Source organism: Protopterus annectens, chromosome 4.part0 (genome assembly GCF_019279795.1).
Source record: "Protopterus annectens isolate FY-2018-M chromosome 4.part0, PAN1.0, whole genome shotgun sequence".
Taxonomy (NCBI): domain Eukaryota; kingdom Metazoa; phylum Chordata; order Ceratodontiformes; family Protopteridae; genus Protopterus; species Protopterus annectens.
In genome coordinates, this window is record NC_056733.1 from 155519049 (window position 1) to 155538077 (window position 19029).

Below are 19029 nucleotides of genomic sequence, written 5' to 3' on the forward strand. Positions count from 1 at the left end.
CTTCAGCAAAACAACTTATTCCTTTCAAACCTCCTTTTGTATCAGAAGAAAAAGGTAATAAATCTTTAATATGTCTGTGGCATGTGTAGACAGTGGTGCCCCACTATAGACTTGCTAAATATTTGAAGGACTAATAAACCACGTCAGACACTGATACATTGATGAAACTGCAAATGTTTTGGTTGCCTTAGTGACTGTGACCCACTCCATGAAAACTGGTATGGACTACATTTAAATAGTCCCTGGTATCTGCTGCCCCCCCTTTTTTTCCTTATAAACAAACAAGATGCCACTTTCCAATCCATTATTAACAATGCTGCCTGCCCCTTTTCTGTCTAGTGTTCTACACTGCTGCATCTGGCAGTTCTCTTAATACAGTTGCAGACAAAGCCTTCCTACTTTCTTTTATTTAGCAACTACAGTTAAAGGACCTACTGTTCTTCAGCCATAAAGGCACATGGGAAATGTAATCCTCTTACCTAATACTTACCTGAGGTAGGTATCTGAAATGATGTGCAACAACAAACAGTTATTAACCTGTAAGTTTAAGGAGCACTGTAAGGTAAGGGAGAAGTGTTCTCTGTTAGCTAGGAGATAGGATACATTGGGTATCAGAGAATCTGTAACTATAACCTTGGAAATAAGTGTATATATGTGTGTGGGGGGTCATGGCTATAAAGGGTGCAAAATGCCCCTAATGACCAGTGGATTTGCATGATTAACTAATAAAAAAGAAAATCAAACATTAAAAAGATATTTAGAGCATCCAGTACAGGAATCAGACTGTTAAAGGATTTTCTCTAAGCCACAAGACTTATTTTGGATGGAGATATTGAAATTTGTAATATATAACATTTTTTTCACCACCTACATTGATGGTTAACACAATGGCTTATATGGATTTATTGACTGACAAGCAGCTGAACATGTTGACCATTTCTGAACTAAAATGAAACAAACAATACTGTAAGTAAATCCACCCCCTTCGCTTCTTCATTTAAAACATACACTAGCAATTTAATTCCAAATAGAAATGTAAAACATTATCTGTCAATGCACTAAAGGCCTTTGATTTCAGTGCATTTACAAGTATGCCTGTCCTCTCTGTAAAAGAGGTAACTAGGAACTGTGGCATAAGTAGCTGCTGACACAATTTAATGAAATAGGGAACATAAAGGTTTATGGTTTCCAGTCATGCCTTCTGCTTTATCAAAGTTCCCTTTTAGGCTGCTGATGTTTACATTCATTACAAGATGAACCAGTTCCTCATGGATACCTGGTGGAATGGCAAGGCATAGAGATGTCTGACCTAGGATTAGGATAGATGCCATCACGAGACAGAAGAGAGGAAATAAAACTAGCTTAAACTAGAATAGGTATGTATGTTTACTGCTTGTGGGGGGAGTAAGGATAGACACAAGCTTAGGGGTAATTTGTGGCACTATAATAGTAGAAGGTGGCTAGTGGAGTACATACTGTGATGGACAAAAGAAATAAAGGTGGACTCATAGTTTTGGGGAATGGATAAATAGACATTTTTTTGTGATGAATTCTAGGTTCATAGGATCAGACATTTATACTGAGCTTAAAGCTAGAGAGCCTTTGAGAAGCTCAGACACACCACTCTTGTAATAATAAAGATAGCAAGTTCCCTCTTGGTAGGAGATCATTAACATTACAACTAGCAAACAATGTCTGGTCACCCACCTAATCAAGGTTTGCTTTAAAGGTTTCCATAGATGTAGTCTACCTGATGTGCAAAGGGAGCCTATTCTAAAGGTGGTGGTGTGCTGGGTAAGAAACCTATCATGCTAACAGGTACTGTTGATCTCAGAACAGAGTTTTATGTGTTTGGTTGGGGAGGGGATAGTTCAACTGTTTAGTCTAAGAAGGAGAAGCAGGTCAAAGAATAAGAGGGCTTTCATTGTGCAAAATGCTGAACAAAGATTGTCTCTCAAGAGACAGTCAGAAATTAAGTAAAAGGATAGAACATTTGAAGTAAATTAAGTAGCTTAAATCAGAGATTTTTCTAGTTAAGAATCTTTGTGGCTTTTTAAGCTGTACAAGGTGCTTAGAGAGCTATGTGCTAAAGTGTTCACTGCATGCAATAATGGGTGTGATGTTGAAGGAGTAAAGAGAACACAAGGATATCCCTGGATCTAGAAGACATTCTATGATAGATAAGCTGCTTGAGGCAGAATTACCTTTTGACCCCAGCTGAATCATGGTGGTCAAAAGAGAGCTCATTGTCAAAGTTAATACCCATAATTCTAATAATGGGTTCTGTTTTAAAAGGAACCCCAATGATAGGATCGTAGAAGGGATTCAGTTCTTTTTAGAGATAACTATACTACATGTCTTAGAATTTAAGATTACCCCATGAGTAGCACACGAGGCATAGGTCTATGCTAGGCCTTGCTATAGCACACAAGGCACAGGTCTATGCTAGGCCTTGCTATAGCACACAAGGCTATAAGCTAGGCCTTGCTGGAAAATTTGGCTTTCATAGGTTGTGTTGACAACAGCACCCAATTTGTAGTTTTGCTTTACAAATGTGTTATCCATAGTCCTTGGTTGCCTGATTTTTCCTCTGAGAAGTAAGCATCAAACAGGCTGGGACCCTAGCCTGAAACATTGGGGATGCTGCTATGAACATTTCTATGGCTATAGGAGATATGCCATATGTAAATATGCAAATTCAGTCCATTAGCTAATTAGCTATCCAGTAGGCAATGTAGAGGTTAACACTTAGAAAAAAAGTCTGCTTATGAGCCCTGCATTAAGAATGGTGTCAAAGGCTTTGGCAATGTCAAAGGAGGAATTATAAACAGTGTGGTCCTCATCTGAAGATTCTGTGACTTTGCCAAAAAATGATAAGGTTCAGTAGCAATGGCAGGCCTTTAACAAATTCAATTTGATTGGGATGAAGGGTCTGGAGGACATCTATGTCACTGGTAATTAGTTCAGTTATAATGCATTTCATAGCTTTAGCTAACACTAGTGAGACTGATAGGCCTGTAACCACCAGGCCTATAACCACCTTAGTTTGTAATGAGGCCATCTTTGAGGAGGATGGGCAGCTGTGGCTCTTCTGCAAGTTTCAGACATGTAGCCTGTCATAAGACTAAGTTTAAACAGATTTTGTAGAGTGGTGTTTAGTACTTGCATGCTCACAGCCTGTAATATTATCTTGGCCCAAAAAGGTAGTGATTTTAGCTTCTGGGAAGAGCAGAAACCTTTTGATTAAGGGTAATAACATTTGGTACAATGGGGGTATTGTAGGGAAGATGGGATGTCTATGAGGTAGAAATCTGGAACTAACTTTATCAGCATTTTAGCTATGCATTCTACTTTCTACATTAGAATGGGAAACACCATTGGAGATAAATTCAAGGCAGAACTGGATGCTACTTGAGAGTTTTGTAATGTAGCTGAAGAAGGCATTGGCATTATCCTCAGTAGTGGAATAATTTCAAACTTTGTAACTGGATTTGTGCTCTCTAATGTTATACTTCAGGGGCTTGTTTAATATTTTAATTTGCTTGTATAATCTGTAAGAGGGAAGCTCTTACAAAGAATCACTAGCTTGATTTATATCATACTGGCTTGTTTTTGATTACATTATTACTGTTGCTGTGGCAGATGAGAATGGCCTATTCTGTACAATAATTCATAAGGCTGTAGAACTCTGAGGAGTATGCCAAACCAAACGCAGCATCATATCTGAGTTTGTTCTTTGGAATAGGCCACTATTGTTTTCCTAGGGTATCTATAAGAAGTAATTGGTAGGCTTTAGTATAACCCCAAAATATTGTAGGCTTTTATTGGTGGAGAGGCATGTACTGAGAGTGAAACAAACAACTAGGTGATTAGATTATACCAGTGAGGTAGACAGAAGTAGGTAAAATGGGAGAGGGAGTACTTTGTAAGGACAAGGTCAAAGAGGTTAATATCCATGAAGGGAGCAGGGACAGTTTGCACTAGGGAAATGGTATTTACCAAGTTACGGCATCTCTAGGCATGTTTATTGAAGGTTGTGTTAAGTCTGCCAGTTGACAGAAGGGAAATTAAAGTCTCATAAAAATGGTATTCATCTTGATGGGCAGGGTATCTAGCCTATAGAAAGACTATCTTCAGTACGCCCTATAGGCAACATGGAAGGAAACTTTAAGTAAGGAATTATGTGTTAGGCAGCTTTGTTGAAGTACATTACTCTAAAAATTATAGCTTGGTATCAAGCAATTTCTGCCACAAGACACTGGGGTGCCTAATAAATATAGAACACTCCCACAGTTTCCAGTGATACAGTGTGTGCGGTAGGCCTGATAACTTGGTAAGGAAGAAAGAATGTTATCATTGTCCTCTTATCAAGTCTCAGTAACTACACAAATATTGATATTTTCAAAGATGAGATAAGCCTCTTGGTCTAAGAGTTTGCTGTTTAAGCTTGTAGCATTGAGCAGAGCAACTCTTATATTGTTTGAATTCAAATTTCCTGTGTGGGTATGCTCATAACTGAACAGTGCCTAAAAAAAGATATTACAGGGAAGCAGAGGTTCTAGTGAGCATGCAAAAGCTATGACCTGAGATGTGCAGGTTGTCCCTGGCAAAGTAAGGTAGTACATTAACCATCTGCTTGCAAGCAGACACACATCAGATACTCATTTAAAATGAGATCAGGTAACAAGCTAGTTATTGTATTTAGGCATCCATCTTGAGGAGGGGAGAATACTGATTTGTGTCAGTGGTTTATCCTCCACAAAACACAGGTGACATGATCAATTGTTAGACCACCTAGGTCATTCACTCAAAGAGGATCATAGACCTCTGGTACTGGAGACCTAAATATAAGTACTGCATCATGGAGCACTGCTATTAACTAGGACAACTAGAAGTAAAGACAGAGAACCCAAAAACCAACTGAGTCAAAGAAACAGCCAATCCTATCCTGAGAAGATGCATGTGCAAATTAATGAGAGAATAAGACACAATTCTGCATGTGAGGGAGTGTGGGCTACTGAGATTAAAGTGGTAGGTAGGTGACAGTTATCTTATAAAATCTTAGAGCATGCCATCACAGTGGGAGGTGAGGAAGTTAAGGACTTCAGATATTACAGGAAGGATAATCTGAATTGTGACAACATCAGATTAACACATACATGTATACTCAGCATTAATAGAGAGGAATACTGCATCTGAATATCAAGGTCTGGCAGTTGGCATAGACAGGCTCTGAGCAGTTACCAACCTACTTCCTGTAGACAAAGGTACAGGGTTTGAGTCTTTCCATCTCCATTTGCCTAATGTGCAACCCACTGCAAATCACTTAACCAGACACTGCTCATGGCTCACCCCAAAAAGGGTCGTTTTTTTAAGTGGCATTACCGCATTAACAACAAATAAAGAAAAAGGTTACTTATAAGAGTTCTTATTTAATAACATATAAGTTAAGCAGCTTAGCTTTGTTTTTCTAGCCTTTTTCCATATAGGTAGTAACTGTGCTAGCCAAATTAGTGTTATCTGTTTTCCACTTAATACTCTATACCAGTTGTGCTTACCAGATATTTCTCCTCTGTATTCCATTAAAATTTTGTACACTATTGTATTTGCCACTCTGCTTTGTGACATTAAACTACTTTTCAACAGATCCCAGGTTGTGGCTGAAAAGGACCAACTAGCCAAACTACTTACCCAGTTAACAAATATAAGTAAATAAACACAAAATCAACTGTGTACCAGTTACTCCAAAGTAATCATCACTTTTTGTGGGATTAGAAGAATACACTAGTAGTGAATACAGTGAGTAAAAACAGCACTGAATAAGAAAATACACATGCAGTAGGATTCATCAAAAGGAAAAATTCCCCATTCCCCAAACTACAGTGATTTCAGAGTTGTTTCAACTACAGTAAAAGGTGCAGGGTGGGTGGTGCATTGGCCCATTATTGTACTCCTTGCTTTGTCAGTCTGCTCATTTTGTATCGGGGGGGGGGGGGGGTTAGGTCAGAAGGCACCAAGTATGATCCTGCATTCAAACCATTCTCATCTCCTAGCTTCTCTCATCCACATAGAGGTCTCTGTTCAGATGTGCTCCCCTTCCCGAGGGCAGCAGGTTCATGTAGGGCATGATTGATGGTCAGAGTAATCCTGCAGGTAAAATACATAAAGAGATAAAAGCTCTGCACTTTACCTTTTCTTCCAGCCTAATCAGATTTCTTCCTAAAACACTGACTCCTTACACTTCCTCAGTATTAGTACATCCACACATATTCATCACGGATAGAATACTACATACTACATCGCCTCTTGAATTCTTCTCCTAATCCCACTTCTACCTTACTTACAACATATAGATTCATAAGTATTTACTAGATAATTGCTCTCTGAAGATCTTAAGAAGCATAACCTTACACTCCCATGGTAGTTTTTCACCCTTATATTTTACATGCAAATAATACAGAAGTTGGCAGAACAAGGATATTTTGGGACATTTACTTATTGTTTCTTTTAATAACATACTGAATCCCACTGTATTCAATCATCCAATTTCTATTCATTAACTAACCTACATACTGATCCGCGGTGGTGGTGCTGCGGTAGCGTTGTTGCCTCACAGTAAGATGCTGTCCGGTTCGACTCTCAACTAGAGCATCTTCTGCGTGGAGACATGCGTGAATGGGCGTTCCTTCGTTGAAGGTTGTGCATCAGGGCTGGCAACTTGGTACGTAAAAATCCACTGCCAATCATTAGCGGACCGGAGTTCCGCTGTGGCAACCCCTAGCCGGGAAAAGCTGAAAGACACAACAACTAGCCTACATACTGACATTACTGGAGCCTACTATACTCACTCCTCCACTTCTCTCTCTACCCGCAAAATATTAGTTGAGTATTATTAACAGTAGTAACTCATCCCCTACTTATTTCCAGAAAAATGAGTGTAATCTAACATATATGTATATATATAAATATGTGAATACTTTGACCTTGTGGAACTTAACTTATATAAGAATATCAACAGTGTATATAAAAAAATTGTTTGTCTCTCATAGCCTGTATCTGATCAATTTATTATATGAAGACCTTTACTGCCTGGGTTACCACTGAAAAGGGGCTCATAGGGGCTCATTCAGCCTATCTTGATTAACAGAGGAAATAAATATTTAGGTGATTCATGGAATCCATTCTCTCCTATGATCATACTGATATCATATCACTGGCACAGCACAAGATTTTTACAGACTGCAGAATTTGTAAAGGTAAAGATTAGACACATGTGCTCTCTTTTTCAATGTTCACTTCAGCAAATGCTTGCAGCTTACTGAATTCTTCAGAAACCCCTGTATCACAAATTATTTCATAGGCTTATTCCATGACTCGAGTTTCATTAGACACATGAGTTTTCTGGCCACACAGAGCAAATGAATAGTATGTCCTTCTGCCAACGATAGGAGTAATGCAGACATAATTAGTCTTTTGGTCATGTTATGGCATAAGGGTGACATAATTTTACTGTTGCCCTTTATAGTTTGTTTCCACTAATGGTGAAACATCATTCATTTTTCAGCAATCTACTTGGTAACTGTTAGGCATGCATAAGGACTTTCTATTATGTGGGCAGTAATTTTGTCTGACTTCTCTGCTGCTTTCGTTGTTTCATGTCTGACTGATAATATTGCTACACACCTGATATTTGTGAAATTGTTAGAAATGAATTAGCTGTAATAATTGTTTGCTGTTTCATAAACATGTCAAGTCACCCCAAAGATGTATATTAGATTCTTCAGATAAAATGATAAACTAAGGTTACACATGCCTGAGCTGATAGCACCCACAGAAAAGAGTAGGAGTTTAATTATACCTCAAAAATATATCACACATTACATCACAACCATCATTGTTAAAATAACACATACTTGTGTCTTAGAAATGTACCTGCACCATATGTATTTGAAGTACTGAATATTGTAACATAAATAAAAGAACTGGAAGAGAGATCTTTAGAAAAAGGAAAGAGTAAATTACATAGAAATGAATAGAAATTGTGGGAACAATACATACAAAATAATGATCTGGAAGACTAGTGAGGTTTAAGGGAAGGCAGGAATGAAGCAATTTAAAAAAAAAACATAAAAATATTGCCCTACAACTTCTTCTTCTTTTGGCTTTTCCCAGTTAGGGGTCACCACAGTGGATCACCTGTCCGCACATGATTGGCAGTGGAGTTTTTTATGGTGTCGAGTTGCCAGCCCGCACCCAACCTTCCACAGAAGGAGCACGCACACACACACACACACCTAGAGCCAATTTAGAGTGTCCAATCCACCTACAGCATGTCTTTGGGATGTGGGAGGAAATCAGAGTACCTGGAGGAAACCCATGTGACCACAGGGAGGACATGCACACTCTGCACAGAAGTCACCCCAGCCGAGGATTGAACCAGAGAACCTCTTGCTGTGAGGCAGCAACGCTAACCGCTGAACCACCGGGGCCATCCCAATGACATACAACTATGCCTGGGAAATATTGGAAATATTAAAGAATCTCACAATGAATGGAAGAGTTCCATTGTGATAATGTCAAAACAATATGGAAGCATGCAATTCTGTTTAACCCTTACACCACACCATGGGTGAATGTAATGACTGAAGGCTGGTAGCCTCCAGGAACCTAATACCCTTGGACTTACTAAAGAGCATTTGCCATATACTTCTCACAAAAAAAGAGAATGTGTAGATGGTCTTTTCCATGCCAGATGGACCTTTTCAGCTCACAGTTCTCCTATCTAAGTTCCATACAGTGCATGCACCATTGCAATGGTTGAAGTACAAGATCCTAAAGTCAGAAAGTTACTATGCAACTGCGTCTCTAGATGACATGGCCATCTGTTGCCAGGATATGGATTTTCATTTGTTCAAGTTTCAGGTACTACTTGGTTCCCCTTGGGAGACTGGACTTATGGCTAATCCAGCCAAGTGAGTCAGTGTCCTAGAAATGACATGATATATTAAGTACATTGTTTGTAGTGGCCTTATAAAGGCATAAGTGGAAAAAAAACAGAAGCCATTTAAAGCTGACCTCACTAATGCCTAATGTCCAGGTACAGGCCTACTTGGTTCTGGTAGGTTACTAAGGGTGGTTTATTCCACATTTTTTTATTCTGACTACCTCTTTCAAATACCCTATTAAGACCTGGTATCTAATCAAGTGAATGGACTAAGGACTTGACAGGGCATTTATTTTTCTTTAGAAAGCAGCCCTTTGCTCCAAACAAAAGCTGATCATGCAGATGGAAGTCACAGATGCAGGTCTGAGGGTCAGGAAAGATCTTTAGACTCATTTTTGACTACACTCCTCTACCCTTCACCCTTCACCATGGTTCAGCCATCCCTGGGATAAGGACCCACAGATCACGCAGATAGTCTTGACTTTACAGCTCTTTGACCACATATTTGTTAATCAGGCTGTGACAGCCCATAGCAACAGTAATGCCCTCTCTTGTCTCCCCAGCCTGGCATCTGCTGTCTTTCAGATTTGGGTGTTGAGCTGTGTAGGATATATAGCTGAAATGGGGACCGGAATACTGTGAATTGGGGCTAGTGCAACTATTATAAACAGTTAAAGGAGTGAAGCTGCCTAGCTAAGGCAGTTTGTGACATGCAAACCCTAATTTTCCAGCTTGGGGTTTGAAAAGTATGTGTTTTAAAAAAATTCAGAGTGGAGACCTGTGGAACTGGAGCAGAAAGTGCTGATGAGCTCAGTGAACTGTAATGCATTTTGCTGAATTTTGAAGCTGTCCCAAAGCAAACCTACAGCTTTAGATGATATGAACATGTTTATTCCTTTGGCCAGTAGTACAATGTTGTATGCCAGATGTGACACATGTAAAGACTTAACCAAACCCAAACACCGAAGGAACTGAAGATGAACTGGTGCCTTGGCTGCAGGAAGGAAGCATCGACATTATTACAATGAATGTGCCTTTGAGTTACTTGACATTCTACTTTCAGTGAGTGAAGCAACTTCTACATTGTTACCTTTAATGAAAGAAGCAAGGCTGTGCTAGCAATGAAAGCATTTAGGTTAACTGAAAGACTTTTATGTGCAGTTTATTCAGAAACCTAGACAGCTGACTGTGTACATCACGCTAATATCCCTAGATTCAGGTCATGAATGTAAAGGGTTGTCATGTCAGTTTGGTAAATCTCTACCCCACTCTTTGCCTGAACAGATAAATAAAGTTCATCAGTGCAAGTTTATTGATTGGCTGTTGTCTTTAAATATTCTTAACTGGATTAAGAGTTAGTTGTCAAGAAGGGCAGTGGACAGCAATGAAAAGAGATGCAGATTCAGGACAGGGCCTGATGAGAAGTAAAACTGCCAATTGTATTGGGCACATTTCTTTTCACCACTTCTGTGTCTACTCCCCAACCCTTATATGTTGCTTGGATTAGTTAATATACAGAATTCTTCCACAAATGATTTTTCCATTTTTTCTGAATATACAATCCACATCTATCTCCTTTGTTGACTGATACAGTAATAAAAATTGTAATAAAGCTTACAATCAGCAAATACAAAATTATATAACTGGAACATGCTAAGCATACCAGTTTCTTTCACTGAATTAAGAACCAAATTATAATCCACAGAAACTGAAACATGGCTGGCACTAATTATTTGCAGTAATTCTGACACTAAGAGATGTGTATATAGCTGTTAAAAAGCTAAAGCTACTTTAACATGCATTAGAAAAATGTTTACAGCACCCTACCAATCAGTGCCTATTTGGTTAGGTGAGATATACAGCACTGGCCTTAGACCACACCCATCTAGCTAAGCATGTACAGAAATTCGGATGGGCTTGATATTCTTCATAAGGATTATTTCAGGCAAGCCTATGATGGGATACTTTGCCAGGCTCAGCACACAAACACGCAAACATACACACACACACACACACACACACACACACACACACACACACACACACACACACACACACACACACACGCATCCACACATCTGTGAATGGTCACACTAGCAAAGTTGTTTCACTTTCATAGGATCATAGGATCACAAAAGGTTACTAGGCTAATAGCCCTAGAGCCCTTACAAACCTAGCCAAGTACAGTCCCTGTTCCCAAGAATATCATCAAGGTATTAAGCAGAACTAAGTCAACAACTACTGCCCCTGTCCAAGAGGGACACAGGTGAAACTCCTGGGGCGAATTTGTGGTTTCCCATCCAGTCATCCAAATTACGCTTAAATAGGGTCAGTGAGGGGCTGTGCTTCACCTGAACTGGAAGTTTATTCCAGAGGAGAGGTAACACTTGTGAGACATATCTGTCTCTCCAGCAAGTCCTGTTGACATCATATACTAGGTTGATTTCCCTTAGAGAGAGTGCATCTTATACCATTTGATTTACGAATGTGCAGCATTTCCATTACAGCAGGATCTGAGATTGTTTTATATGCAAGGCAGAGATCTCCTCTGAGTAGTCTAGAAAACACAAGGGGATAGGGGTCACCTTTTAAAAAAAATGGAAAGCCTCTTAGTAAGATGCACTTTAAACTTAGTGAAGGGGACAGTTAAATACTGGAGTGCAACTCAAACATAGCTATACTAGATTATTTGGGATGCACCTATTTCTGCCACAGTTAACGCAAAGGCACACCCATCAAAGTGAGGGGCTGTTACATGTTCCAGTGCAGTTAAATGCTTTCACATATGTTCTCTGAGAAGACTACATGATGACCACATAGCAGAGCCAGGTACATACTCCATGTCTACGTGCTGGTACTTCCCTTCCATCATCCACTGTGTGACAGCATTGAAGAGAATCAGAACCAACTTCCTTCCCCATGACAGACATGCAGGATTCAAACAGCATATTCCTACCCTTTCTTATTGCCACCTTTCACCATGCAGCTCATTAATCAGTTCATAGGTATATACTAGGCTCACGACTACTAGGGCCCTTATAAACCTAGCCATGCAACTCAAATGTGAGCAACAAATTTGATTTATATAGCAAGTGATTTACTAACTGCCTCTGTCCATCAGAGACATAGGAGCCAGACCAGAAGTGAATTTCCAATTACACATCCATTGGTCCACGTTGTGCTTAAATTGTGTAGGAAGTAACTCTACTTCACATGGGCGGGGAGCCTGTTCCACAGAATGGGAATTTTCTAAGAAACATATCTCTCTCTTTAACATGTCCTATTTATGTCACAGGCAAAATTTAGGTATTTTGGTCTAGTAATTTTGATGCTGTATGCTTTGTGGATGTTAAAAGATTCATTAAAACAGGGTGCAGGGATGCCTTGTACACCAGACAAAGATCACGTCTCACAAGTCTACATGATACTAAGTAAAGAGACAAAGCTTTGAGGAATCAGCAGAGGACATTGTGTTTACTCTCTGTATTCTTTTTATAAGGAGACTTTGTAGATATTCCAGTTGATACATGTTTTAGGTCAGGTACATACCAAAGGTGGCATTATACTCTGTGATGGGTCTGATGAAGGCTGAGTACAGTGATATGACATCCCTAGACCTAGATGCCATGCACTTACTTATAAGTTGTGTGACACAGAAGGATTTTCTTACTACCTTGGACATATGTTAGTTGAAGGTTGAGTTACTATCTGAATGAGTTACTAGATTCCTGACTAGTGAATCACCTTTTAGGCATCTTTTATTGATTACATAATTACCCAGGCTGACCAATTTCCCAAAAAGGTACTATAATGCATTTCTTGACATTATGTTTTAAACCATGGCTTTGACAGCAAGTGATTGTCTGTTTTAGACCTTCCTGAAGACTGTTTTCATCTGGGTGGGATTCAATGACTGTTTCCAGTTTGCAATCATCTGCATACTTGTTCACCTAGAGGTCTTTGACATTGGCTTTGACTTCCAAGAGGTACATGCCAAAGAGGAGTGGGCCCACCACAGAGCCCTGATGGACTCCACTGGTGACCAGCCTCTTTGTGGAGGTGACCTCACTGATTCTTACTTCATGGGTCTTATCAGTGTGCCAGCTAGCTATCCAGAATATTACAAAGGGATTTATGCCTAGTTCCATAAGTTTGTTGACAATGCCCAAGTTGAGTATTTTATCAAATGCTTTAGCCAGATCTCGGTAGACAGTATTCGCCGCTTTCTCCTCATCCATTGCCTTAATGACCTTTTCAAAGAAGTCCACCAGGTTTAATAAGCATGACATTCCTTTGACAAAGCCAAACTGGGATGGATCTAGTGTCTGGAGGTCTCCTATGTCCTTGTTGATAATTGCCATGATAATTCTTCCCATGGCTTTGGAAATAAGACCAGTCAGAATTAAAGGGCCTGTAGTTTCCAGCATCTGTTGAAGGTTTTCCTTTATGAAGGGTGATGACAGTTGCAGTCCTCCATTCATGTGGCACAAAGCTTATTTTAAGACTATAGTTAAATAGTGACTCCAGGGTTCCTGATAAATCATATTTTAGACTCTTCAGGAGGCATCCTGGGATGTTATTGAAGCCCACTGAGGTTATGTTCTTGATTTTAATGAGTGCAGCCATTACATGCTGCCTAGTTATAGCTGGAGGAGTTATGTTTGAGGGTATTTTTCGGAAGATGGTTGGGGTGAGAACAGAATATAGGATCATAGAGCCATAGGAGGTTACTAGGCTATTGGCCCTAGGGCCTTTACAAGCCTAGCCATGTTTACCCTTGTTTCCCTCATAGACCAAGTTAAATAACCTATATTAGTGCACAAATTTATGATCAGCACCAACTGCCCCTATCCAAGAGGGACATAGGTTAAACCCCTGGGGTAAATTTACTGTTTCCTATCCAATTGTTCAAGTTACTCTTTCATTGAGGAGCTTTGTTTAACTTGAATTAGGAGTCTGTTCCAGAGGAGTGGCAGCCTCTGTGAGACATCTCTGTCTCTCCAGCAAGAACTGCTTATGTTGCAGGCTAGGTTAAGGTCTCCAGAGCGAGTGAGTCTTATCCCATTAGTTTTGCGGATGTGCAACATTTCTATTAAGGCAGGGTCTGAGACTGCTCTGTAGGCCAGGCACAAGTCACCTCTAAGCAGCCTATATAATAAAGAGTGTGGTGACAGTGCCTTTCTTCTGTCCATGTAGATCATGTGATGAAGGCCTTGAATTTTCTTGGTGAGAAAACTTTGAGGTCTCTCCAGCTGTTGCAGATGTCTGGTGAAGTACATACAGATAGGAACATTGTACTCTATTATTGGTCTGATAAGGGCTGAATACAGAGGAGTTATAACCTCCTTTGTTTTGGATGTTAGTCCCTTATTTATGAGATGGGTGATGTAGAAGGGTCTCCTCACGACTGTGGACACATGATGATTGAAGTTAAGGCTGCTGTCTACCTGCGTCCCAAGTCTCTCAACACTGGGTTTGAACTTAGGGTGAGTTGTTAATGTTGTAATTTGCTGGAATTTCACCTTTAATGAAGGGGATGATAATTCATTTTTTAGCATTAAGTTTGACTCTGTGGCTTTGGCACCAATCATTTGTCAGTGTAAGCCCTTTTTGTAGTACAGTGACATCATTTTGGGTTTCACTGATTGCACACAGTTTACAGTCATCAGTAAACTTGATAAGCCACAGGCCATATATTTTCCCTTGTACTTCTGAGAAATAGATTCCAAACAGAAGTGGACCCAGCACAGATCCTTTTGGAACACCAGTAGTAACAAATCTGCTAGTTGAGGTGGAATCCCCTACTTTGACTGTATGCGTTCTGTCAGTGAGACAGTTGGCTACGCATCTAATAACATATGGGTTTATCCCCAGCTGGGTGAGTTTATTGATGATGCCTGAGTGGGGGATAGTGCCAAAGGCCTTGGCTAAGTTGAGATAGGCAATCTGAACTGTTTTGCCTTCATCCAATGTTTTGGTAACATTTTCAAAGAAGTCCACCAGGTTAAACAAGCATGATCTGCCTTTAACGAAACTAAGAGTTTGAAGGTCTCCTATATCCTTGTTGATTAGGTCCATGATGATTCTTTCCATGTCCTTACAGATAAAGCTGGTTAGCCTAATGGGTCTAATTCCTGGGGTTGGTTGAGGGACCTCCTTTGTGCAGAGGGATCACAGTTGCAGTTTTCCATTTGGGTGGGACAAAGCCAGTACTTAGACTGTAGTTGAAGAGAGTGCCCAATGGTTCTGCCAGCTCCTGTTTTAGACCATTTAGCAAGCAGCCTGGGATGTTGTCTGGTTCCATAGAGGCTGTGTTTTTGGCTTTGGAGAGGGCAGTTATGACCTGCTCATTGGAGATACTACATAGAGGACTGATGATGTGCATATTATGATGTGACTGGTAGAGACAGTGGACTGAAGTTTTTGCTGAACCTGCCTGCTAGCAGGTTGTCAGTTTTCACAGGTTCTGTATGAGTAGTACTGTCCACTAGTTCAGTGAAAATCTGAGCCTTCACCTTAAGATTTTGGATATAGTTATAAAATGCCTTGTGATTATCCTTAGCCAGGGAGACTAATTTGGTTTTGTAGTTAGCTTTAGAGGACGTAACAAGATGTCTAATTTGCTTATTCAAGCTGTGGAGGGTGTCTTTCCTCTGCTGAGACCTTTTCTTCTTGTTCTTAGTCAGCAGTTGCTTTCTCTTGTTGTATAACCTATTTATACTGGATGTCCACCAGGATGGCCTGTTTTTTCATGAGGATCCTGATTTAATCCATTCAGATACAGCTGAGTCTATACACTTGTACAGGTGTTTATACATGGCATTAGTGTACTCCTCAGTATGGGAGACACTGCTGTCAGTGGTGAGCAGGGGTTTGAAACTATTTTTGCCACTGTGTAGGAGGCTATAGTTTACTTTGGAGAAATTTGTTAACCTTTTTGCTCCAGGGTGGGGCTCAGTTGTGATCTTTGCCTCAATGAAACAAATTTGTGATCTGACCTTACCAGGGAGGGCCCCACACATGGGGTGATGCAGTAACTTCACATGTTGGTGAGCACAAGGTCAAGGATATTTAGGCCCCTTGTGGGGTGCCAACTATCTGTTCTACAGCATTTGTGTTAACAAAGTCCAGGAACCTTAGGGCAAGCTTGTTAGTGCTCATATATGTTGCCCAATTGATGGACAGACAGTTAAGGTTGCCCATGACTAGAGTTTTTGGCTGTATTGCAAGTGACTCAAGTAGGTCCAGGTAGGCAGTGTGGTTTACCTGGTTCATGGTGGGGGACCTATAGCTAACAATGATGTGCAGGGGGGGTTCTTTCCTACAATTAGCTGGACTTGGAGTAGCTCTAGGGAGTTGTACTGTTTAACCAGTCTTGAGGTGTATTTGTCTTTGATGAAGATGGATATACCTCCCCATTTGGTTCTTTCATGTTCATTTTGCAGTCTAAATGTCTGGAAGGCATTGTAGCCTTGTATGGATGTGGTACTCTCTGCACCTTTGAACCATGTCTCTGTGACTGCACACACAGCAACATCTTCCAAAGTAAGGAGTGTTTCCAGTGAGTGCAGTTTCTGATTTAGACTCCTAGCATTAAGCAGCATAACCTTGAGTTTGTCTCTAGAAGATGTTTTTACATTGGGAAATGTTTTCTTATGACATTGTCTAAAAAAGCACTATGGGGGAGGCAAGTACCTTAGCCAGTAACCGAAAAAGCCAAGAGGTGACAGGTGAAGACCATCCCTGGCAAAGCAGTGTGGTCTTGAGACCATGTCGTCCCAGGCTGACAGATACTGGATTCCCCTGGATTGACACCAGAAGTTAAGCCAATTGTTAAAGTCTATCATTTTTTGTTTATAGTGAGGCATCATCCTGGGTGAAGGTAGAATGCTGCTTAAGGCTAGGGACATACCTGCCTGGGACACACAATCAGTGACTTCAGTCATGTCTCTCTTCATATAGTCCAGTGAGGTACATCTCAAGTTGTTCACTCCAACATGAACTATGACAGAATCATAACAATACTTGTTGAATGCATGTGTGATTTGGTGAATCCTGGCACCTGACAGGCAGCTGACCGTGACCTTCTCCTTGTCCAGCCTGGTGAGGGGGGGATCTGTGTGTCTCACTATGGAGTCACCTATGACCAAGACATTTGATTTTGAGGTATTTTGCCTTAGGGACTTGTTGGGTGAGATACTGATGTGTGTGTTTATAAGTGTAGTGGTTGCTGCTGGGGCTGCATTGTGTATGGACGGTTTGTGTTTGGAAGGTCTCTGTTCTTTTGGTATACTTCTAGTGAGTACCTCTGCATATGTGGGTTTATGTGTTTTGTTGGTTTGTGGAAGATGTGAAGTGTGCATGCTGACAGCCCGTTTGGTATCTGATTTGCTTTCTGTGAGAGAGAGAGAGCACTGATTCCAGATTTATAGTACAGATACATCTCTCACATATTGTATTAGTATGTTTTAGGAGTAATGGTTTGTCAGTATACATGAGGCAGTGTTGCATTGCCTCAGGATGCTCATGTCCATCAGGCTGGCTGGAGAAATGGTGAGAAACTGCCTATCCATTATGTCAGGTTTACTCTGTGGTAAGTAGTGGGGAGAGGGGTGGATAGAACTGGTTATGCTGAGGGACAAGTAGAATTAACTAAACCATGGAGGTTTGGGAGTAGGTGCCTGCTTCAACGTCCTAAATCATGCACAGTTGAGTTGCTCTCCAGACAGCAGTGCACAGCTGTGTAGCACACAGAGAAACAGGAGAGCCTAGGATGGTTCACAAGCACCTATCTAGGGAAAAATTGACTTTCTAAGTTTTTGTGTCTGTAACAGGTAGTACTAACCCCTGTTGTGCAATGCGCAGCTTAGTTAAGCAATTTTGAAACAAGATGGCCAATGGAAATGCTCAGTACTGAGCCTTATTTCAACAATCCCCAAACTCAGATGAGTCCTTTGCTACACTCTTCTGCCACAGGGGTGCAGGGGGCCCCTCTTAATATAAGCTGGTTGGTTATAGTTCTCAAATAATGCCAAACAGTCTAGATTCAGCAAATATGAATCTAGCCTATGCTATAAAATACACTGGTACTTGAAAATACAAAGTGCATGAAAAACATTCTCAAACAGCAAACAGTTGATTGAAACAGTGAAACAGCAAAACAGTTTAAAACAGCAAAAACAGTAGGCTGCAATTAAGTAATACACAGTTTAAAAGTGCAGGACAGTGAATAAAAATACTTATATTTTTGTAGATTTCAAAGGATGCCTTGGATTTTCATTTGGATTCACTCCAGAGATTAGAGTGAGCACACCAGTCCTATAGTTGGAAATGAATTTGGCCGCTAACAGATTCGCTATATCACTGGGCTTGGTTAATTTAGGACCATTAACCCCAGTTCAGCTCATTGCTATGTACTGCCATTGAAGTTTCTGACATAGCTGAAGAAGGTATTATGGTTTTCTTTCACCTGGGAGGCTATCCTAACTTCAAAGTTGGCTTTGCTTGACCTAATTAGCCCTCTTAGTTGCATGTTCAGTTTGATGAGAGAGTTTTTATCTTTATGGGACTTTCTCTTTGTGATTTTTTGTCATCACTGTTTTCTTCTTGTTGTATATCCTGTTTATTTTGGGATGCCACCAGGACAGTTTGTTTCTGGGGGTAGTCCTGGGCTTACTTTTGGTAGGTACAGCAGCCTCTATGCAGCCATTAATGTGTTTGTACAGAGTTTCTGAGTCCAATTCAGCATAGGCTGCTGTGTTCTCAAAGTTTGGAGGGGCATTGAATTTTAACAAGCGTGTGCCTTCTGTGGAAGGTTGGGTACCGGGCTGGCACCTTGGCATAGTAAAACTCCACTGCCAGTCATGAGTGGACGGGTGATCTGCTGTGGCGACCCCTAACTGAGAAAAAGCCAAAAGAAGAAGAAGATCACTTAATAAAAGGTCATTTGCATTTGAATAGTTCCTAACTGTTACTGACTTTAATGGGATTATGCAGATGATTTTGATTTTAAAGGAGACAGCTTTATTGTCAGACCGTACCAGGGAGGATGAGACGTGGTGGTGTGGGGTACAGCAGTTTCCCAT